This window comes from Zonotrichia leucophrys, chromosome 12, assembly GCF_028769735.1.
Source record: "Zonotrichia leucophrys gambelii isolate GWCS_2022_RI chromosome 12, RI_Zleu_2.0, whole genome shotgun sequence".
In the NCBI taxonomy this organism is placed as follows: domain Eukaryota; kingdom Metazoa; phylum Chordata; class Aves; order Passeriformes; family Passerellidae; genus Zonotrichia; species Zonotrichia leucophrys.
Genome location: NC_088182.1, coordinates 2,662,428 through 2,685,856, shown reverse-complemented (window position 1 = coordinate 2,685,856; position 23,429 = coordinate 2,662,428). Strand labels below are relative to the sequence as shown.

At 45.1% G+C, this 23,429-nt stretch overlaps 1 protein-coding gene across 7 annotated transcripts in view; it reads left to right on the top strand.

The window, feature by feature from the left end:
- Window positions 1-322: 322 nt before the first annotated feature.
- CHL1 (cell adhesion molecule L1 like) overlaps window positions 323-23,429 on the top strand; it is a 135,109-nt gene continuing 112,002 nt past the window's right edge. For 4 of the 7 annotated variants that reach the window (XR_010441821.1, XM_064724107.1, XM_064724110.1 and 1 more), the window contains exon 1: window positions 777-859. The gene's annotated coding sequence lies outside the window, so the exon portion shown is untranslated. Of the gene's footprint in view, window positions 527-776; window positions 860-23,429 lie in introns of those variants that run through there. The other 3 variants (XM_064724112.1, XM_064724106.1, XM_064724108.1) reach the window with 3 other exon arrangements.

The following is a 23,429-nucleotide window of genomic DNA, read 5'->3' as shown; positions in this document are numbered from 1 at the left end:
GCACACGGGGGGGCGTTTTTATATTTGCCAAAATAAAAACCAGACAAACCGAGGAAAAGAGGGTTTTCCGAGGTTTGCTGTTGGGATGATGGGGTACATGAGGGTTTAGTAGGGGTAAGGGAGGAAGGGCTAAACCCAGTTGCGGTTTTCTTAATCTCCATCCTTTCCTCTGAAAAGCAGCGACAATTCCGCACCCCAGAGAGGGGTGAGAGCAGGCGGGGACCGTCCCTTCCCCGGCAGCGCCTCGCTCTCCTCGCCTGGGTTTCGGCGGAGCCGCCGCCGCCGGAGCGAGAGCATCCGAGCATCGCGGGTCCCCTCGGTTCGGCCGCTCCGTTCTGCTCCTCCCGGCCCGGTTCTGGGCTGCCCGGCCCTGGGGGCACCTGCCCGGCTGCGGGACGGCCCCCCCGGGCTGGGGGCGGGCAGGGGCTCCCCTCGTTCCATCCTCTCCTCCCTCCCTGCATCCGCAGGTGCCGCCCGGAGCAGCGGAGGTGCCGCCGGCTCCGGCCGAGGGGTTCGGATCGGGCAGGTGGGACCCGGAGCGGGGCCGGGGCCGGGCGGGGGTGGCCGTGGGGAGCGCGGGGCTCGTTGCCATGGCTGCCCGCAAGCTCCGCCGGAGGAGATAGCGATGCCAGTCACGGAGGGACCCTCTCCCTCCTCGTGGGTGTGGAGCGGGGCTGGCTTTGGGGTGGTTGCGTTGGGTTTTTCCGCTCCCCCTCCTTCCCTCCCCACCTACCTCCCCCTTTTTTTTTTTTTTTTTTTTTTTTTTCCTTTTCGGGGTGGAGCGATTAATCCGGAGCGCCGGGACGGGGCTGCGGAGCCGCCGCCGCCACCGGGACCCCTCGGCCCGCCCGGGCTCAAGGTACGGCGGGGCAGCGGGGAGGGCTCGGGGGTGTCCGGCCTCGGGGCCGCCCTGCCCGGCTCCCAAAGCGCTCTTTAATTATTATTATCGCTCTGGTTTGAAAACTGCTTTTCCTGCTGCCGGCACCGCACCTGGTCCCGGAGCGATGGGGAGCGGAGCCGGGCTCGGGGCGAGCGGGGGGTTCTGGAGAGCCGGTCCGGCCCCTTCTCCCCGCACTGGGGTCCCCGGGCGGAGGAGCCGCTGCCCGCGGGAAGTTTTGGGGGCGTGGAGCCCTGCGGGGCCGGGGGACAGAGCCACGGACCAGGGGACAGAAGCCAAGGGGACAGACCCGGACCGGGGACAGAGCCAAGAAGGGACAGCCGGAGCCGGGGACAGAGCCAGGGGACAGCGCGGAGGCGCCGGGGGACAGAGCCATAGACCAAGGGACAGAACCACGGACCAGGGGACAGAGCCAGGGGACAGCACAGAGGGTCCAGGGGACAGAGCCATGGTCCGTGGGCTCGGCTGGGGGTTGCTGGCTCAGTCCCGTGCTGCTTTAGGCGGGCTCAAGTTTGCCATTCTGATGTCCTGCGTCTTGGCGAGCACTTGTTTCAGCTTCCCAAATGGTTTCAGAGGGGATTTGCGGTGGTTTCGCTGCAGTTCCTCAGTCATTCCCGAGGTGCCCAGGTTGATGGTGTTTTTCCCTGGGAAGCGGTGTAATTCCCCGTGTAGCGCTGCGGGAACGGCTGGGCTCGGTGGCTGGGCTGTGTGTGTGTTATCGATTGCTGTTGCACGATCAGAGAGCATCGGCGAGCTTGGCAACGCAGCCCAGGGAGATTCTGTGCTCCTGTAGTCAGACACGGCAAATGAACGTGGGCTTTGCATCTGCCGCTTCCATCCTCAGGGATGCTTGGCTTCCTTTGGGGTAGGATGGAGCTGAGCTCTGTTTTGTTGGATTAGGTGTTCAGCACTACCTGGGAATACCTTTGCTTGAAATGTGGGTTTGGAATATTTCACCAGAGTGGTGACAGGTGGCATTTCTGTGTCATTGCCAAGGGTTTGGTGTGACTGAGTTCATAAGTGCTGTGTAGCTCTCCCAAATCCCATTCCACGAGCAATAAATAATAAATGTTGTGACTTTAGATCCAGGTCTGAGGAAAGGAGAGGAGGTAAAAAGCTGTACTTTAAATAAATATGTATTTTTTAGCCATTTATTAACGTGAAATGTTACCTCGTTGGAGCTGTGCTTGCCATCCTCTGGCCATTGCTTCCCACGTGCCTCTGCTTATCTTCTGATAAGAGATACCAGAGTGCACAACTCCTGCTGTGTTAACACTTCTCCCTGCCTTAAAACTAATAAATTTTCATTGTGTTTCTGAAAAACCCAAGCCAAATAAAGCCCTCTCTCTCTCAATGGGTCATTAAAAATTAATCAAAAATTAGGAAATTCTGGTTCAGAGTTTCTGGTGCTCATTTAGGCTGAGCATCTGCTGCCAGTGGAGTCTGGCTTGCAGAGGAACTGCAAGTCCAGATCATGTGACATTAAAACAAGATGCACGGGATAGGACACTGAGATTTGCAGGAGGTAATTTCTTTAGAAATACTGCCCAGTGTATATGAAATTATCATTAAATATCTTCAGTAAAAAAACACCTGCCAGCAATCAAGGAGTTGAAATGTTGCCATATGCAGCACACAGCTTGGAAACCAATTTGTTTTTAAACTCTTCCTGTTTATTATAGTTTTTTATCAAAATAGGGATGGGATGAATCTTGAATATAAGGCTGAAATAAAGAGACTTTATTATTTGTACATAATAAATGTATATTGCTTCAGCAATATACATTTAACTCAGTGAGTGCAACTATTGTGGGCATTTAGCATGAGTTACTTCAGTAATTAAACTTCATGCATGAAAGTATAACAGCCCACTTCTTCACCCCAAGAAAGCCAACAGATAAGCCTTATTTAAATGAAAGATTGCATTATTCACAGCTTGCATGTGTACCTCGAGTGCCTTGGACTGGGGCCACCTTGTTTGCCAGTAAAAATTCACTTCATCACTTCTGTTTGGGAGGGGAAAATGGAACAAAAAGGAATTTATTCTTTACACGAAACGATGCTGGGGACAGTTGCTCCTGTGATCAGAAAGGATCTGCTCCTTTCCCCAGTGGGAGAGGACACGGACTACTTTAAACACTACTAATTAGATCAGTTTATCTTGCACGCATTACAATGCTGTAGTTAGTTAATTATAGCTTTTCCCATTAGCAGTACGTTCAGAATAATGGATTAACATATCACACAGATCAAAAGAACATCTACAAAGTTTATCTTGGAGGAAAGAAAGTGTTACTGTGTGTCAGGAAGTCCCCCTGGCTTTCCCAAGGCACAGATTTTGTTGGAATTCCTGAGCTGGTGCTTCAGAGCCCTGTGAATGACTTGAATTGATCACAAACAAGTGACACTGGAGCTCTTGGTTGCTTAGCAACCCACCAAGATGCCACAATTTCTTTTGGTATATTTGTCCAGTAAAGTAGAAATTCAGTTTTGTTACAGATCATGGGTTCTTTGCTAGCACAAAGCCCACCCTAGAACAACCCTAAATTGTGGAGAATGAAAATGGATGTCCCTGAGGACAGGGTGTGGGAGCAGCAGGGGAATGAAAACAGAGCAGGAATCTTGTACCATATTCTGGTGGTGATGTGCTCAGTGTTTTATAATAAGTTTCAATTGTCCTTTCTTGGTTAGACTCCTAAAAACCCCAAATCATTAGTGGGACGAGTTCTATCAAAGAAATTCATCCACCTGATGCTGTTTGAATGTGCTGTCATGAGCTGTGAGATCCTGCAAGGTCTGTGGGGTTCCCCTGAGCTCCACTTTGAAATGAAACCTGGAATGTGTGCTTTGATTGGGCCTGAATTATCCCATTGCCCACAGGGCTGGGGAGCTCTGCTGGCTTCTCCTCACAGCAAACCCTGGGTCCTTAGCAGATCTTGTTGGGTAAGGGAATAACTCAAAGAGCAGAAGGAAGATCGATGTTATCGTGATTATCTACCTGGAGTACCAACATGGGCTTCAATGAATTCTAATTTGGTCAGAGGGTTCTTTTTTGTTCCCCCTGGTGTGCTGCACCTTGGGAGGGAATCCTGCATCACCCCATGCCCACTCTCTGTGCTTCTCTTGGGGCTCCAGGGCCAGGGAACCCCCAGGGTGAGTTTGGATAATTCAGGAGCCAGGATAATTCAGGAGCTCCCTCTGTGCACTGCAGCTGCCAATGGCTTTTCATCCTGAGCTGGAGCAAAGCTCTGCAGTGTGGGTGGGTGCACCTGGGGCTCCCAGCACCCTTTTGCTCTGCTTATCTCCGCCCTTCTGAGCTCTGCTCATTCAGACAAACCCTCATCCTGCTCAAAGTGTGCCTAGGAAAAGGCTGCTGGGGCTGGGAGAGCTGCAGGGTGTCATGGCATTCACTCTGATTAAATAGCAGGGAAGATTTCTTCCCTCTGAATGGGAAAAAGGAACCCAGGTACTTCTCTTTGCAGAACTTGACTATTGAATATTTTATTGTGTGTAGGACTAGAGGGGGGTTGTGGCAGTGCCCACAGGAACTGCTGAGACCACACTGAACCAAATCCCAGCTCATGGTCACTGTTCCTAGGCTAAGATTATTGTAGTTCATAATCTTGTAACTAATTGCCCTTCTAGGCTCAAACAGAGCTTAGGTGAAGATCTGTGAGCTTGGCTGCCTTTGCTGTGGGTTGTTTTTCCCCCTGTTGTTTCTGCGTACCAAAGTCAGTGCTCAAAACTCAAGGTTGTTGTATTTAGCATCTTTTTTTTCCCCTTAGCTACTCTCTTCTGTTTTATTCATTGACCTGTGTAAGTGCATTTGCATTCCCAGATGCTGATTAGTGATTGTAATAAACAGATGAAGGTGCTTGGTGATATTTGGTGCCTCAGGTTTCTCCTCCCAGCGTGTCCAGGCGCCCTGCATGAAGCACACAGTGAGGGATGCCTGGGCTGATGTTATTTTCTGGGGTTTCAGCACTCCCTAGCAGATGTTCCCTTCTTCCCTCATTGCACCTGGACGTGTGAAGATCAAAAAAAAAAAAAAAAAAAACGCAGATGGAGAACAGTTTATCATTAAAAGTAGTGATTATTGTTACAGCTTAACTAGCTTGTGGTTTTCAGTGTGATTTCCAAGTGCAGATCCTGTTCCTTGTAAGAAGGACACAAAGTGTAGCTCCAAACAAGGCAAGCAGTGAGAGCATGAGGCTGCAGTCCCTAAGAACTCTAAATATTGCAGTGAGCCAAAGCCCTCTGACCTCCCATTACAGCTTAGCTCGGTGATTTTGGTACTTTCAGAAATCTCATTTCAAGCTTCTCTGTTTTTTGGGAGGCCCATGGGATGACTCTGCAAGGTTTGAGTCACTGTTCAGAACAGCATCCTGGCTGGAATGAATGGGAAAGGCAGAAATCCACTCAGAGGAGTAGGAAAACAACAAAAAGAGAAAAAAATGAAGGATTGGACCCATGCACCTTTCAGTGTGTGTCTGCTTTGGTGACTTTTGGAGTGTGACACAAGCAATTCCCTGTCAGCCTTCCCTGCTGGCTGACACTGAAGAGGTGCCTTTGAATGCTGCCTGCTGTGCTTGTGTGGCACTTGAAAGGAGAGAGGGCTGCCTTTAAGGAGAGTCTTCCCACAGCTTTAAAGGAGATTTGAAAAATGCAGCTCTCCGTCCTGTCACGTGCTGCTCCGGCATTAAACCCAACGCAAACCTGGAACAATGTCTCAGGAAAAAATGCCTGGTGCCAGTGTGCACCCCCAGTGCTTCCAATAAAATCAGTGCTGATGATGAAAGATTGCTCTGCTGATAGGGAAAGGGGAATTATTATTATTGGGGAGCAGATTTTTTTCTCTGTTAGAAACCCCCAACAATTCTTTCAGCTAAAGGAGTGATTAACTCAATGGGGTTTTTTTAACACATGCATTTTTACAGAATGCACCATTATTTTGGCAGTTTGCTGAAATCAGAGAATGGTTAATAAGAAGAGATTGTAGGTTTGGAAGCAGCCACATGTTTTTCCCAAGGCTGATGTTGTAGGTCTGTCTGTCCATCACTAAAATCTTTCCCTCTGGGCAGTTTGTGTTGGTTGATCCAGGTCTGTACACTTGCATCCATGGTTGTTTGTCTAATTTTGTTGATTTTATTTCTTTGTAAGCAAAATACTCCAAACCACAATATGTTTGCTGAGTTCAGTGAACTTATTACCTAAAATTTGGGTTATTGCTCAAGTGCCCTACTGAATAAGGGCCCAATGTTTTATTTTTCACTTTCATATCGCTCTACCAATGACTTTGTTCCAGTGAAACTTTATTGAGAGGATAGATTTTAGAGGATTTCTGTTGTAAGTCAGAGGAGGTCCTGTCTGATTTTTTTATTACTCAGTTTTACAGGAATAAGCTGTATTCAGTTTTGCTTTGAGTTCTGCCAAGGCATTGGTCAAACTGCAGTGATATTGGTCATTACCATCCCCATTCCTTTGAGATAAATGTTCCTTTTGTTGCATCTGGCCAGAGGAAAATGGCACAGAACTGAACTACTGCTATCTGCCAGTTCCAGTGGCAGGTTTTATTTAACATATTTTTAGGATGATCCATGGTGACTTCCAGGCTGGACATTGCCCAGGCGCCGCTGAAATGGATGCTCAAACTCCCAGTGACCTCAGCAGAGTCAGCTTTTTGTCCCAGGAGTGATGAAAATCTCATTTACAGCCTAAGCAGTTTGAGGAGGAGGTGCAATGGCTCAGGCCCTTGACTGATACAAATGAGGCTGCTTCAGCTGAGGGTGATTGAGTTTCCCTGGCTGGAGCCATGTGGGATTTTGGAGACTCCTCCATCCCCGTGGGCTCTGCAGGCAGCAGAGCTGGGAGCTCTGTGACTCCTCTCAAGTGTCCCCTGGTTTGGCTGGGAACAAATACCCAGCAAACAGCCCTGAGTATTCCCGATTTCTGAGCCACACAAATGCCAGCAGTGGCGTGTAGGGTGAGGAGGAGCAGTGATTAAAGGGCTGTCCCAGCTGTGCAGAGCTAAGCCGTACCTGCTCCATTAAACTGACAGGGTTAGCACTGAAATCCACAGGAATTGCTCAGGGTTTACCACCTGCATGACAAATGCACCTTGCTGTTATTGGCTGCGTGGGGCTGGACTCACCTAAATCTGGGATTTTGATGATCTCTGCTGAGCCTGTGGAATTGCAGCCTCCCTGCTGTCTGTGTGTGTGTGCAGAGCTCAGCCCAGGGCTCTGCTCACCCTGATTTTTGGCTAATTCCTGTCCAGACAGTGCTTACCTGCTGGGAGAGGCTCGGGCTTGCCTCTCCAGCTCTGCATTACATCCCAGGGAATTGCTGAAAATGGAGCTGTTTGAGGGGGATTACAGAACAAAGCTTTGCTAAAGGTGAAGTGCAGTCACTGTGGTGGCACCAGATAGTAATCACAGAGGGACAGGGTGCCTTGGGGTGGAAGGGACATTAAAACTCATCTCATCCCACCCCCTTGCCATGGCAAGGACACTTTCCACTATCCCAGGTTGCTCCAAGCCCTGTCCAGGCTGGCTTTGGGCATTTCCAGGGATGTGGCAGCCACAGCTGCTCTGGGCACCTGTGCCAGGGCATCACCACCCTCCCAGGGAGGAATTCCTTCCCAAAATCCCATTCAAACCTGCTGTTTCTGTTTGAATCCATTCCCTCTTGTTCTGTCACTACATGCCCTTGTAAGTAGTCCCTCTATCTTTTTTGTAATAATAATTTGGTGATGCAGATTCCCTAAAGAAAAGGGAATTTCTGCCATCTCCTTCCCCGTGAGCAGGATGCTGCCTTTTGGATCACTGTACCTCATTATCCTGCCAGAGCTGCACATTTTCCCTGTCAGCCATTCCCCCTGTCAGACATCCCTGTGCAGTGAAACCTCACAGAATTCCAGCTGCATAGCAAGAGGAAAATTTCATCTCTGGTGCATTAAATTATGCCTCAGTGTTCATTAATGAAAAAACAACCATGAAAACCACAACAGGCAACAAACCTGGAGGGTTATTCACAATCTTATCATGTGTACCACAAAAAAAAAAAAAAAATTGGAATAATCTTTGCATTCAGCAGATAAGCAGTATTCTCCCTACAAACCTATTCCACTGTGATCCTCCAAAATGTATGCTGAGCTGGTCTGTGCACAAAGCTCCCTGAAATGGGTGGTCGGACCAAATTTTTTATCCCTGGCTAGGATATAGTCAGGAATGTTGTGTATTTTCCCTGCTAATTACATAATGCACTCACTGAAAAGAATAATGTATGCAAAGTTTGGATGCTCAGGCAATGACAACCCATTTAACCATTTATAGCTTTATGTATTTTATAATCCCTGAACCCAAATGTCCCCGGAGAGGGAACGTGCCCTTAAAAATTTTAAGCCTTTAAATTAAGTGAATTTAAATGTGCTCATTTGCATATTTTCCCTTTCTTTGTTCTGCCTGAATGAGATATTGCTGCAGTAATTGAACTGTAATTTCAGGGCAGGTAAATGATGTCAGACAGGCGAGGCTGCGGGCGCTGCCGGAGCCGCTAATCCGCGATTTGCAGCACACCTTGGAGAGGGGAGCCTGTCCAGGCCACTCAGCATCACCCAGCCAGGGGCTGCCTCTGAAATTCAATCAGTTCCTGATCCTAAATGTGCTCCTGGGGGCAGGGGATTCCTGGGAAACAAACTTCTCACTGATGTCATACAGAATTCCGAAGGGGTTTGGGGTAGAAGGGACCTTAAAGATCTTGTTATTGTAGCTAAACCATGTCCAATCTCTCCTTGGGCATTCTCAGGGATGGAGCAGCCACAGCTTCTCTGTGCCAGGGCCTCCCCAACCTCACAGGGAACAATTTCTTCCTGATAATCTCACCTAAATTTCCTCTCTTTTCAGTTTGAACCCATTACTCCTTCAATTTGAATCCTATCACACCTGTTTTGGATGAAATACATAGATGGGTCAAAGCTGAATTCTCCTATAAGTAAAATTCCACAAAAATTTATAAAATTTACAAATTTTTGCTAAAAAAGAGCACCGAGGCTTCTGAAAGTTTTCCTGAGCAGGCTCTGGTGCTGGCTTTTTGGTGTGTGTTGTTCTCAGCCCATGGAATTGGCATCTCCGTACCTGTGGGACAGCTGAACTGGGATGGGTGGGAGGGAGAGGTGACACTGTCAATATCTGTTGGGAGAAGACTTGGTTATGGTTTTTGGGAAAAGCTGGGTCATACAATGTTGGCAAAGTGGTTTTGGCTCCATTATCCTGTGTGCCTTCTGCAGGAATGCAGGAGAAGCCCATGAGCAAAGGGGGAAAGCAGAAGAGGGCAGAGATGACTGTCTGGGGAGCTTGGCACCAATCCCAGAAAAATAATGGAAAAGTTGATAGAGGATTGAATTAAAATAAAGAATAGAGATAATTTAGGCCTCTCTGGAAAGGGAGGAGTTACAGGTTTGATGAATGAGGATAAGTGAGGTTTGTGTCAGGGTTTCCTGCTGTTGGATGTGGTGTGCTGTGACACCTCAGTTAAACCAAACAATCCCAGCAAAGCTGGTGTGTGGAACTGGCAGCAATCTTGTTTCACAGAATCATGGAATGGTTTGGGTTGGAAAGGACCTTAAATCCCATCCAGTGTTCCATGGCAGGGACGCCTCCCACTGTCCCAGGGTGCTCCAGCCCCAGTGTCCAACCTGGCCTTGGACACTTGAGGGATCCAAGGGCAGCTCATCAGGCTGAAGGACAAATAGGATCCTTTCACACAGGGATTTTATCTGAATCCACAAGAGTGCTGGAAAGCCGGGGTCAGCTGTGGTGTCAACAGCTGAAAGAAAGGGTTTACAAACCTGGAGAGTCGAGGAAATAACCACAATATTGATTTGAAGAGTGGAGGAAATTCCCTGCAGTGAGAGATTTAGAGCTCAATCTGCTTAGCTCATCAAAAAGAGGATTGAGAGGGGACTTGATTACAGGGACAAGTATTTTCATGGGGAAAGCATATCCAGCTTTTTAATCAAGAAGAGAAAAGAAAAATCAGATCCAATAGCTGCAAGCTGGAGCCAGACAATTTTAAATTAGACATTAAAGACTTTTTTTTGTTGTGTTTTATCTGTGATTAACCACTGTAATGAACTGTGATGTGTTCAGATGGAGACTGGATACCTCGTGTGACAATCAAACATGAGTTGCTGGATATGTTTTGTGCTGTACAGAAAGGTGCAAAGGCCTTAAAATGTGTGAGCATTCAAAGGGCAGTCAAGGAAGAAGAAAGAAAAGGGATATGGGAAGCACAAAAAGGAGGAACAGAAGCACTGAAAGGACAAAGAAAGGAGTTTCAGAGCTTCTGTTTCGGAGTATTGCGGCATATGTGTGAGCAAAGTGAGTTTTGGCATTGGGAGCACCTTGGGTGTTGGCAGAGCTGGAGTCATCTGTCTCCCAGTCAAAACAGCAATTTTGGATTCTGGGCTTTGTTAATGATGATAAAGAAACCTCCTCTTTGTGGTCTGGGCTTTTGGCAGTGCTGGGGGAGAGGATGGAGCTGCCAAGAGCAGGGATGGACGCGAGGGTGGGGTCCCACCAAGGCTGTGCCACCCTCCCCTGGAGCAAAGGGCACGTCCTGTGTCCCTGGGCACTGGTGGGATGTCCCCATTCCATCACTGAGGTGTCACTGGGGTGTCCTGAGTGCCCCCACTTTGCTGCCATCAGTGTCACACACACAAGAGTTAAAGGAGATTAAGAACTTTATATTTCTGCCATTGGACCAAATTTTCGGGATGATGCCTTGAGAGGCTCCCTGGAACAGAGTTAAAGGAATAAAGTAGGGATTTATTAAAATAAATAGGTGTAAATAGATAATTTATTTATTAAAATAATAGGATTTATTAAAATAAATAAATGAAGGTGTGTCCTTCAAAGGACACACCTTTGGGCAGTACAGGGGCCCAGCCATGGCTCCACCCAAGGTGGATCAGGGTCGCAGGTTCTCACACTTTTATCAGTTTTGGTCCATTTCCATTTTGGTGTCAATTGTCCAATTCCAGCTCCAGGTGATGCAGTCCCACCCTCCCAGTTTGCTCCCCTCCATTCCCTGTTTGCACTTTTTGGTTCTGGGCTGGAAAAGGATTGTTCTGTGGGACTGAGCTGTGAGGAGAACTGCTGACACTTCATATGGAGTTCAGAAATACATACTAACACAGTACAGAATCTGGAAAATATGAAAGCTGAAACTTAAGGCACCAAGGAAATCCCACAGGGAAACCTCAGTGGTCTCAGGATTTTTGATGTGTTCTCTTTGTCCGTCTGTCCTCTGAAGTTGTTTCACCAGAGCAGCGATTGAGACTTCTTTTTTCCAAGAAACATACCTCTATTACAACTCCATTACTCTATTAATAATGAGATAATCATTAATTTACACCCAATATTGTGTATTTTCTGTGGGGCAGTGCAGTCATGCTCCAGGTGACTTTGTTGCTGTTTTTTATTGCCTGTGGATCTTCAGCTATAAGGGAAGTGAAACAGATGCCTAAACACTGTCAGTGATTTTGCTATCATGGGAGCTCTTTAGCCGGGACTGGAAATCCCTTTTCCAGAAAAATTTCCAAAACTCTTCCTTACCTGCAAGCAGAGAATATTGTGTCATGGTTATGTGGAGGGAAATCACTCACACAATGCTGGATTTTTACAGCTCCATCCCAAAGGTGTTTCCTGTGCTTAGCAACATTCCCTGCATTGTTTTTGGACTGGAAGAGAGTCACTGTTTCAGGATCTTTTCAGTGGAAATAGGTACAGGTTTTCTTTGGACTATTTAACAAAACCATCAACTCTTTGGGATAATTAGAGCTCCAATTAGCTGCAGCTCTGTTTCTGCCTTGGACATTTTGCACTGAGTACCAGAGTGTGGAATTGGGCTGGTTCTGGCCATATTCTGCTTGGAACTAGGAAAGCTGCTAAATGGGAATAAACTGATTTATTGGGGGAGAAAAACCTGCAAAGCAAAGGATGAAAGGATGTGTGTCCTACCTGTAAGAACTGGCTGAGTGGGCAGCAATTATTCCCAAATCCTGCTGCAGTGTATCCACCTTGATGATCATTTTCTTTCTCAGTGGACATCCCAATAATTGTCTTTGCCCCACGATCCCCTGGAAGCTGCTCTCAAATCAGAGCAGCCCTTCAGCATTTAACTCCTGCCATTGTGACATCCATTAGGAATGCAGAGAGGTAGGAATTACCCTATTCAATCCGATTAAAGATCCAATTAACTTGGAATCCTCTCCCTGTTAGTAACCAATACCACATGACTCAACACCCTGGGAAAAGCCCCAAACCTTCCTCTCTCCTCCCCTGAACCCTCATCACAATTAAGGGGCAAATTGTCTCTTTAATATTATTTTAATTTAATTTAATTTTATTTATTTTATTTTATTTTTATTTAATTTTATTTTTTTATTTTTTAATTTTTATTTTTATGTTATATTTTATTTTTTTACTTTTTATTATTTTATTTTATTTTATTTATTATTTTATTTCATTTTCCCTTCTTCCCAAGCACTTCCAGCTTCACTTCCATCCTGAAACATGAGATCAATAGCCCTTATAAATTCTTCTCCTGCCTTGGGAAAGTATCATCATTAGCACTTGAAATACCTAATCATTCTCCTAATCATCCTGCCCTTTGTATCAATAACTTTTCCTGTGTCAGACAGGTCACAAAGGTAATTATGGTGATTTTCTCTCTTGTTTTAAACGTGCTGTGTCTTAATTCCAGTGTGATCATTGGGGTGGCTCCTTGACCTTGTCTCACCTGTTTTCATAAATACTTGTGTCTGTCATGTCCATTCCTTGAAACACTTCATCTGTGCATGAAATCCTGGGGATTCTTCTCATTCCTTTCTTAAAGGGACTTTTAATATTTTCCTTTCTTTTTTTATTTAGTCCTTTTTACATCTCTGATTTTTGAGTGCAGTTCTGCTTTGTGTCCAAGGCAAAAATAAATCAGCGCACCTGAATTGCTAATAATTATTATTAATAATTCTTGTAGCCCTTTCTAAGGCATTCTGTACAGAATCCTCATCTCAGTTGCATCTTGAGCACCTTGGGCTGCTGAGCAGATGCTTCCAATTGAAGTGATTTTTATTCATTTTTGCGGAAAGCAGAGAATCCAATTGAATCCCTCTCCTCCTGAAGGCCAGGGGCTATTTGGGGAATTTAACTTCAGTTACATCAAATGAAACAAATCCATTCTGACCCTTGAGGAAGCCTCATGCTTTAGATCATAGGTTGCTTCTAAATATAGGGATGGGAAATTAATGTCTCCCTGGATGGATGATCCTGTAACTGTCTCCTGCAAGGGTTTTCACTGTTTGCTTTGAACTGAGTGGCTTGGTCATTTCTGAGCAGGCTGAAATTTGAGTGGATAAAGTGTTTATAAAATATTTATTTATGAATATATATATTTATGGTTATATATTTATGTTTTTATATATGTGGAATACATATATTTGGATGTGGAATATATAAATGTGGAATACATTTATATATTTGGAATACAAGCATTTTGGGTTGGGGCTCAAGGTTGTTTTCTCCAGTTTCTTTGAAAAGTCTCTTTAAACTGGGGCTTTTATTGCATTAATTGTGCACACAATTAGTTAAATTACTATATTTGCATGGTTTTGCACAGAATTGTTTAACCATCCTGGCAGTACATGGAAAAATAAAATCATTTGGGAGATACATCTATAGATATGGCTTTGTTTTTGTTTCAAAACCATTTTGTGCAACAGGCAGTGGCTTTAGCCTTGGGCTCCTGAATCTGATATCACATTTATCTTCCCTGGAAATAATCAGAGTACATCAACATCTGATGTGCCTGAAAGGGAAACAAACACAAGTGAAGCAGCTCAATGTGGAGCATATGAAATGTTTCGAATTATTCCTGAGCTATGAACTTTGAAATTTGATATTACACACCTAAAATGTGTTTTCATGAATGTTCCCATACAATTACTTTTATATCTTTTATTTATAAATAAAGATAAGGGGTTTTGGCCTTGTGTGGGCACATGAGAAGTGCTGGAAAGCTCATACACTAAAGTTTATTTCTTCCTAATAATTAATAATTAATAATTAGGTGTTGCCTGAGAGGGGGTTCATATTCCTTCTGTTTTAGGATATTGTTTTATTTGGGTGCTCCTCTCTGAGGAACAACTTCATCCTGTCTTTGGCACTCTCAGTAGCAGATGTTACCATTCAGAGCAGACAAGAAGATTCAGATTTATATTTTCTTCTTTTTTTTTTTTTCATAAGTGACTTGCCCCCCAGGCATTTTTTAACAGGGAGGACATAATTTCAAATTAAATGTGAATGTGGAGGCTTTCCAAAGCTCCAAATTGCAGAGATTTCTGAGCATGGCTCAAGGAGAAGTAAAACTCTCCATGCAGATGGGCAGCTCTGGTACCAAAGCTTGAATTTGCCCTGTACAAATTTGGACACAAGAGAGGTTTTGTCCATCACTGAGCTGCTTCCATTTACTTTTTAATAATCCTTTCCCTTCTGGAAACCTCAGAAAGGCCAAGCTGGATTTCCCCTTCTACCTTTTCCCTTTCACCTCCAGATGGTGACTGGTGCTTTAACATCTTATTTATCAGGTGAGTCTCCAGCATCAGTGAGCACAGGTGATTTTAAGAGGAAGAATTTGGTGTCCAAGCAGGAATTCAGAGGGCCAGGAAGGGCTTTTGTGCCTGCCAAGGTGTTTGCTCCCATTTTGGATGGGGAGAGGTGCAATGAGGAGAGGATGTCTCTCTTCATCGTGGTGGGGCTTCTTCAGCTATTCCAGGAAATTGGTGTCTGAGATTTGTGTGGCTTTGGAAGGGGAAAAAAAACCCCCTTAACACTCCAGATCTAAAACATGAAAGGATGAAAAACATGAAAGGATCTAAAGTGTGAAAGGATGTCTCAAGTTTAAGAGCAGAATTTTCCTCCTGATGAAACAGAGCACAGAGGAACCTCCTTGCCTAAATCTCCATTTTCCTGTCCCAGCCCTGACAAGGTCAGGTCTGCCTCGTCTGGAGCTGCTCCTCTTTGTGTGGGCTCTGCCTGACTGAGGCCGTGACATCTCCTCACCGTTTGCCTTTCATTTCCCCACCTTTATTCTCTTTTTCACCTTTTGTTCCAGCACTTGGCCTGTGTTTCACCTCTTGCTCTGCTCCTCCATCTGCAGTGCTCCTGTCCCCAACCCTGATGGCTCTCAGAGCAAGGGGTGATTCTGCAGACCCCAGAACTTTCCTTTCCAGGATGTTTTGGGGTCTCTGTGGTTTGATGCTCCTGTCCCCAGCTCTGCTGGCTCTCAGGGGTTCTGTAGATCCAGAACTTTCCTTTCCAGGATGTTTTGGGGTCAGTGTGGTTTGATGCTCCTGTCCTGAACCCTTCTGCCTCTCAGGGGTTTTTTAGCCCCTGGAATTTTCCCATCCAGGATGTTTTGGGGTCTCTGTGGTTTGATGCTCCTGTCCTGAACCCTTCTGCCTCTCAGGGGTTCTTTAGCCCCTGGAATTTTCCCATCCAGGATGTTTTGGGGTTGCTGTGGTTTGATGCTCCTGTCCTGAACCCTTCTGCCTCTCAGGGGTTCTGCAGCCCCTGGAATTTTCCCATCCAGGATGTTTTGGGGTTGCTGTGGTTTGGTGCTCCTGTCCCCAGCCCTGCTGCCTCTCAGGGGTTCTTCAGCCCCTGGAATTTTCCCATCCAGGATGTTTTGGGGTCAGTGTGGTTTGGTGCTCCTGTCCTGAACTATTCTGGCTCTCAGGGGTTCTGCAGCCCCAGAACTTTCCCAGTCAGGATGATTTGGGGTCAGACTAGTTTGGTGCTGATCAAGGACTGTTGCCACCTGACATCTGTTAATTCATACATCTCTTGGAAATAATGAAATTGCAGAAATGTGTGTGCAGGCAGGATCTGTCTCCCTGCACCAAAATCTCTCCCTCTGGATCACCTTTTTTTGAGACGTGGCAACGAATTTCCTTTGTGCCCTCACATTCAGGTGGTTTTTCCTTCAGCGCTGGGCATCCAGCCTCGGAAAGGAGCAGAGCCAGCTCGGAGAGCTTTAACCCACGATAAGTCTGATGTCCTCGGGGAGAAGGGAGATTAAGGAGCCCAAATTCTCCCGGAGATTGTCGCTTGGCTAATGATGATCGTAGCCCCTGGCAGTGGGGGATGATAGGGCTGATACTTAGCAGGGGTTGTGAACCAATTAGTCTGCTCGACAAAACACTCGGTCCATTGGGTGCAAATGTTAGGAATATTTATAGGGCTGGCTCCGCAGCCAGCTAATCAAAACTGGAGAAAGCTCCTTAAGAGCCTGTCCCAGGCTCTGCAGAGGCCCTGGGATTACACAGCTGACAGATAAACAAATGTTTGCCCGTGTAAACATTAGGACTCAAAGACTGTGTTTGAACTCTTTCTGGGTTTGCTGGTGGTGTAAAATCAATTAGGGGTGATTAGAGCAGGCTGGAGCGCGCTCCCCTGAGGAGAGCAGGCTCTGGAGGTGGGAATTCTCTGTCCATGGGAATTCTCCTCTTGGCTTCTCCCAGCCTGGATTTTGGATTTTGTTTTAGGATTTTGGGGTGTCCCATCAGCTGGCCAGGTGCTTTGCATTCATTCATGCTGCAGCCCTGAGTGTTCCTATCAGCGCCTTAACCCATCGACTCCCAAACCTGCTGATTTTCCAAAGCATGGCACTGTTGGAAATAAACTTTGGTCTCTCAGTTAGAGCTGTCCAGCACCTTCTGCTGCTGAGGCAGAGATTTCGTCCTTGCATGAAGTCGAATGGTAGAGTGTGATGGTGTTCACAGGGGTCTGAGGATGAGGGAAGAGACATAGATCTGATATAGCCATGTTTCAGAAGGCTGATTTATTATTTTATGATATATATTACATTAAACTATGCTAAAAGAATAGAAGAAAAGGTTTCATCAGAAGGCTGGCTAAGCTAAGAATAGAAAGGAATGAATAACCAAGGTTTGTGGCTTGGACAGAGAGTCCGAGCCAGCTGACTGTGATTGGCCATTAATTAGAAACAACCCCATGAGACCAATCCCAGATGCACCTGTTGCATTCCACAGCAGCAGATAACCATTGTTTACATTTTGTTCCTGAGGCTTCTCAGCTTCTCAGGAGGAAAAATCCCAAGGAAAGGATTTTCATAAAAAGATGTCTGGGACAGTAGAGTTTGAGAGCAAAGGATTCATCTTAATTTACAGGCTGGCTTAAATGTTTCCAAGGGTTTCTCTATTGGCTTGTTTATTTATTTGCATTTCATTTCAAATTTTCAGGGTATTTTCCCCTCTGATCTCAGGCCTCAGTTGCAGAAACACTTCTGTAAAGCAGACAGGAGTAAGAAAAATCCACAGGCTTCCCTGGAAAAGCTTTCTGGAAGCTGAGAGTATTGATTGCTGAGATTGAAGGCATAAATGTGGTTGTACATGTCTTTACAGAGAATCTGCAAATAGAGAACAGCTTCTAACCCCACTGCTCAGCTCCCTACCAGAACATTCTGCCTTGCTGCTTTCCAGCTGTTATTTTACAGCAAGTGATCATTTTGAAATACAACCATTTTGGGTTTGGGGCTCAAGGTTGTTTTCTCCAGTTTATTTGAAAAAATCACCTTAAACTGGGGCATTTATTGCACTTGGCAAGCTCCACACTAGGTCTTTACTTAAAGAAAAATCAAATTTCAATAAAAGCCAGGTTGTAGATTGTTCTGGTGAGCACAATGTGATTTTATTTTTTTATTATTGTTATTATAGTTTTTTTACACCCTCCTGTGTGTAAAAGCTTTCTTTATGCTGCTGCTACTCTGGCTGTAAATGGCTTTAAGTGCAGTGGTTTAATACACAGATGTTCTTTCTGATGGCTCCTATGTGTTAAAAATGACATAATGTCTTTTTTGAGCCTGAGAAGCACCATTCTCATTGGTCCTGGTCATTGTGTTAATAGTGCTCTTTATTTGCAGGTTTTCTTCAGGGCTTTTTTTGCTTTCTTTTTGTTCACGCGTGTATCAGAGGCACAACACACTGGCAGTTAAATGGGGTAAAAATGATCTTTTGGAGAGGACGGTCCAAGTCCATGGAGACTCTCCAGGGATCTCATTAAAGCATTCTTCCCTAATCCAGTGTACTGCAGTATCAGCTCTCTGAATCCCCACAGTGTGCCTTCCTGATAGGTTAGTTTACACAGAATTAATTGTCTAATTTCGCAAACAACCAGTACAGTGCACATTGATTTTTATTTATTTATTTATTTAGCTGTCTACTTTTAATCTGGTCTGCTGCTCTTGTGGATTCTGCTTTGTATTTCAAGGTAATTTTTACAACCTATCTCTATTTACACGACTTTGTTGTAGCCTATATCAATAGGAATCATTATTTATTTTTATCATTCTTCTTTTTGTCCTTCCAATATATAAGAATTGCTGGTAATTTAAGCCATAATTTTCTGCATTAAAAAAAACCCAATTATAAGGATGTTTCAGAAAAGGAAATTCAGATTGTTTAAGGCTTCAGTGATTTAGATGCTCCAGAGACTGATCCTAAGTGAGGAGCTTGGATTTTCCTTGTCCTCAGAGGTCACCTGGCTGCTTTGGTGGCACTGGAATAGCACAGGGAAAATGAGCCTTGCCCAGAACAAAGGAGAGCAAGAGGAAATCAGTTTATATAGAGAACAGAAAAATACATTTGAATAAAATCTCATGGACTGAGCTGCAAATTTGGCTTGAATAGTTTTTTAATATATTTGGAGGATCTGTTTTAGGGTAAAGTTCTTGAAATGTAACTTGCACAGAGGATTTTTGTATTAGAACCAGAGGATTATTCAGGTTCACAAAGACCTTTAGGATCATCAAGCTGAACTTACTGCCTGTGGTTTTTAACCACATGAGAAAGATGGATTTACTCACAATATCCCTCAGCTTGCTTTGGCCAGGGTGGCTGCTAAAAACCTGCTGCTCCCAAATACCTGCTCCAAACTGCTTGGCTCCTCATTCTGCTGCACTCAGGAGAGATTCCCTTCCCTTCCCTTCCCTTCCCTTCCCTTCCCTTCCCTTCCCTTCCCTTCCCTTCCCTTCCCTTCCCTTCCCTTCCCTTCCCTTCCCTTCCCTTCCCTTCCCTTCCCTTCCCTTCCTTCCCCTTCCCTTCCCTTCCCTTCCCTTCCCTTCCCTTCCCTTCCCTTCCCTTCCCTTCCCTTCCCTTCCCTTCCCTTCCCTTCCCTTCCCTTCCCTTCCCTTCCCTTCCCTTCCTTCCCTTCCCTTCCCTTCCCTTCCCTTCCCTTCCCTTCCCTTCCCTTCCCTTCCTTTCCCTTCCCTTCCCTTCCCTAGTAAAAGATGCAGAAATGAGATAATTTGGTTTATGTAAGTAAGGGAGATTGAGGCAGTAGGACAAGGTGAGAGAAAGGAAGAGTCAGGTTAGCTTATTTGGAAGGCAAAAAAAAAAAACCCAAATAAAGCAGCAAAATTATCCTCAAAGTCTGTTGTGATTCAGGAAATGTGTTAACGCTAGGATTTCATCTTCTGTTTCTCATTTACATACACAAAATATTTTCCAGTGAAAACTACAACTTGTTGTGGAAGAAGTGAGCATTTTGGACAATGTTCATCTTCTCTGTGTTCCCTCCTTTGCCAGCATGTCTAGGAAAACAGAAAAGAAGTCAGGGAAAGTTTGCTTTGCCACCTCATTTATTGTCCTTTTGGCTCTTGCTTCTATTAAAGAAATTCAGGAGCAGTGGGAAGTCACACTGGGAATTTACATTGCCCCAGCTGTCCCAAACTCCTTTTGCAGAGAGGATTGTGTCTCCCTGGGTCTGAAAAGCTGAAAAGGTAAATGGGTTTTCTCCATCACCCCAAAGTTCCCAGCAACTGCACACTGGGTTTGAGCAGAGCTGAGGCTGTTCCCTGCTGGGAGGGAATGTGGGACAATCCTGCCTGGCCCTGTGACAGGGATGTGACAGCGAGCAGAGCCCCCAGAGCTGTGTCCCCCCACTGGCAGCGTGCGCGTTCTCCTCCTGTCAGCTGTTATCTCAGGACGGTGACATCATACACTAAACAACACTTAAGGCAGGTCTCTTCCCATTAAAAGATGAATTCCCAGCACAACTGAAACCTCTGGGGCCTTTGTCACCAGCTTCAGTGGGGCTCAGCTCCCACCTCGTGGCTCCATGGGAGGAGGAATAAATTGCGACCGTGACTGCGCCTGTCGGTTCGGTGCATGGAAAGGATAATTAGCAGCCAGTCAGTCATGGAGCTGCCTGTCTGATGAATAATAGAACTGAGTACCACTGAAATGTTGCCTTCCAAGTGGGTAAAGTGATTTTAGCAGATTAACATGAGTGTAGGCAGCCAAGAAATATGGCATGAAAACCAAGTGTGAGAGGAGTCCTAGACAGAAGACATCAACTTTTCCGTCTGTCTGGCGTCCAAAGCATGCTGTGGATTTTTGTGTAAATACTGCACCAGGAAGTTGTTGTTGTGTTAGTTCTGCACCAGGAAGTTGTTGGGGATTAAGAAGTCAAAGTCTTGTGTAACTAGGATTTGTTTCTTAATTTTTTGTGGAAGTGGGTTGATGTTCTTAGAGGAGCATGAGGGAGATTTCAGTGACGCTCTTCTCTCCCTTTTTGCTTCTTGTCAAAAATCTTTGGAACTTGTTAGAGGAGCTCCTTTGTAAGGTGTTCAAGACCAGCTTGGATGGGGATTGGAGCCACCTGGTCTAGTGGAAGGTGTCCTTGCCCATGGCAGGGCCTTGGAAAGAGATGAACTTTAAGGTTCCTTCCAAACAAAACCAATCTGTGATGGCGCAAGGATGATGGACCGCGTTTTATTGGAAACCCTGGCTTGGAAACTCTGATTGCTGACAGAAAGATGGTGAGACCAGCTGGTGCAGAGAACCTGTGGGACAAAGACAGGTGCTGGCTTTGCAGATCTGCTACCTCTGAGCAAAGCAAGCAACAATTAAAGCAGAAGAAAGGCAGCCCAGTGTAGTTTTAATCATTAGTCTCAGTTTGTCGTTGGCCTTAACGCTGCGTGAGGCTTTGTGAGAGCATAAAGGCAGCTCTGTAATGCTGAGCCTTTTAACCAGCCCTGTTTGTGGATTGTGATTGGCAAAGCCATTGACTTCATATTCTTTCATGTTCTTTCTGTTCCCCCCTGTTTTGATGTTATCCTGCAGTCATCTTAGCTGCGTATTAAACAAGAGACTGCTTCAATATCAAATGATCAAAGGGCTGGGGGAACACAGGCCCATAAAGAATATATGGAGAGCTCGGGGAGAATGGTGAGTTGAATTTAAAGGCTTTTTCAAGCTGCTTAATTCCTGCTTAGATTGCTGGTGTCACCAATAGGCAACAGTCCCTTTCTTTAAATCTTTCACTAAGGATTGACTGGCAGAGTCGCTGTTTTACATGAGGTTTAAAGAGTAAAAGGCCACCCTGAAGGTCAAACCCTAGGAGATTTCCTCTAAGAGCTCATTGATTCTCCTCGATTTTTGACTAGGAGAGAGACCACTCCTTCCTAGATCTGCAGCTTGGATACAAGTGCCTCAGTATGTGCCAGCACAGAAGGCAGGAGCCAAAGCGTAAGGGCAGGAAAAAAATCAGAGAGAAAGATGCTGTGGGGCAGACAGACAATGATCTCAGTCTTGTATCATTCAAACTGGTGACATTATTAGCTACTGGTCCATGAAAAAAAAGGGCAGTATTATTTTATCTGTCTCAGAAATGGATTATGTTAACAATGAAATTGGGCAGGATAAAGATTTATGGCCCCATCCTCAGCCTGAGTAAACAGGCAGAGGACCTGAGTGTGTGGGGATGGAAGAGCTGGGCTGCAAATGCTGGGGATCTGGTTTTCTTCACACACAGACACAAATTCAAGGGTGCTGTGACTGCACAGGCAAGTAACTGTCTCTTTTTTATACCAAAAAAATTCAGATGAGCATGTCTTGCCTCTCTAACCTCATTAGAGTGCTGGCTTTGTGAGCTGCCCAGTGCTGTGGTAGTGATTAGCAAAAGCCTACCCCATAAGCAAACTCTGTATTTGTGCTATTACCTACTCCTGTGATATTTCAATCTGATTCATTAGAGAAATTAGCATTTTTATGGACTAATTAGGGGAAAATGTTGCTCGTACCCTTCCTGATATACAGGGATTTTTCATATAACAAAGCCACATAGAAGTGAAGCATGATTCCACCCCCCCAAAAAGGGAGAAAATAAAATTATTATTCTAATTAACACAGAATATTGCGGAGATTTAAACTTAAAACCAGGAATTAAGAGATGGTTAGATTGCTGCACTACTGGCAGTTTGTCCAGTCTTTTTGAATTTGTAATTCCAGCTCTCTTTCAGCTATTTTGGTTCTTGAGGCATAAAAATATTTTAAAAGCTGTCAGTCAGTCACTGTATTTTTTGTGACAGTTGCAAAATGCACAGTAATGAGAATGAATAGTAATGAGTGCATTATTCAGCAGCTATAAATACCAATTGATTTCCACTGTAAGTTTATATATTTCAGTCAACATGCATTTTTAGCCTTATTTTTTTCTCCTCTTTAAAACCAGGCTCAGGTTTTATTAGGCTGTAGCTAACAATCATTCAGACATGTCTTGGTTTCCTTAATGAACCACTTGCTTTTGAAGTTTAATTTTAAATCTGCCTGTGTGTCACTTGCTCCTGCTCACGTTTTCTGTTTGCCAGGAGGGTAAAAATGGGTGTCTGGGACTAAACATCTTCGCAGAGGAAGTGGTTTGGTTGTTTATTTATTTTCTGAGAAGGTGGAATAGCATTATTTTAATCAGTGCAGACATCTCCTGTTCTGATGGTTATGTTCTGATAACGATCCTGCTTTGCAGAGGCTCAGAGCAGCAAACCCTTCATTCCGGGCTTCTGTGCAAAAGGCAAAAATCTCCATCTTGCACAGAGGGGAGAAGTTCAATTAGGCCTTGTGGTGTCAGGGGAGGTTGGTCAGGCTGTAATTGGCTCCAGCTGACTGGCTTTTGGGCCATGCTGGTGCTCACCTGCAGTTGGACACTTCTCAAATATGTATGGAATTTTGTATTGCGTTTGAAAGCGCCGCACCAAGTCAGAATAATTATTTAAAATTATACTTTGCAGTGAATGCATTGTGATGAGCAGAGTGAAGTGAAGAAAGAAGGAGAAACCTTCTCCTTCACCAGAAGTGGAGAAACCATTAAAGTTGTGGAAGATATAAGTAGGAAGGGACCTTTGGGGCTCCTCCTGTTGAACGCTGGTGTTGAACCTAATGTTGGCTTTGAACTTAAATCATGCATTGAACTTTGAACTTAAATCTGGTTGCTCTGGGCTTCGTTGGGTTGAAAACAGGAATTGGGCTTCTCTCTCCATGCTGGACAAACCCAGTTCTCCCAGCTCTCCTCCTAAGTTATGTGCTGCATTATTAGAACCCTAGATAGCAAGAATTTTAAACTTCCTGTGTTAAAAAGCACAGACCTTCACCTCCACCTGGGATTTGATTTGCTTT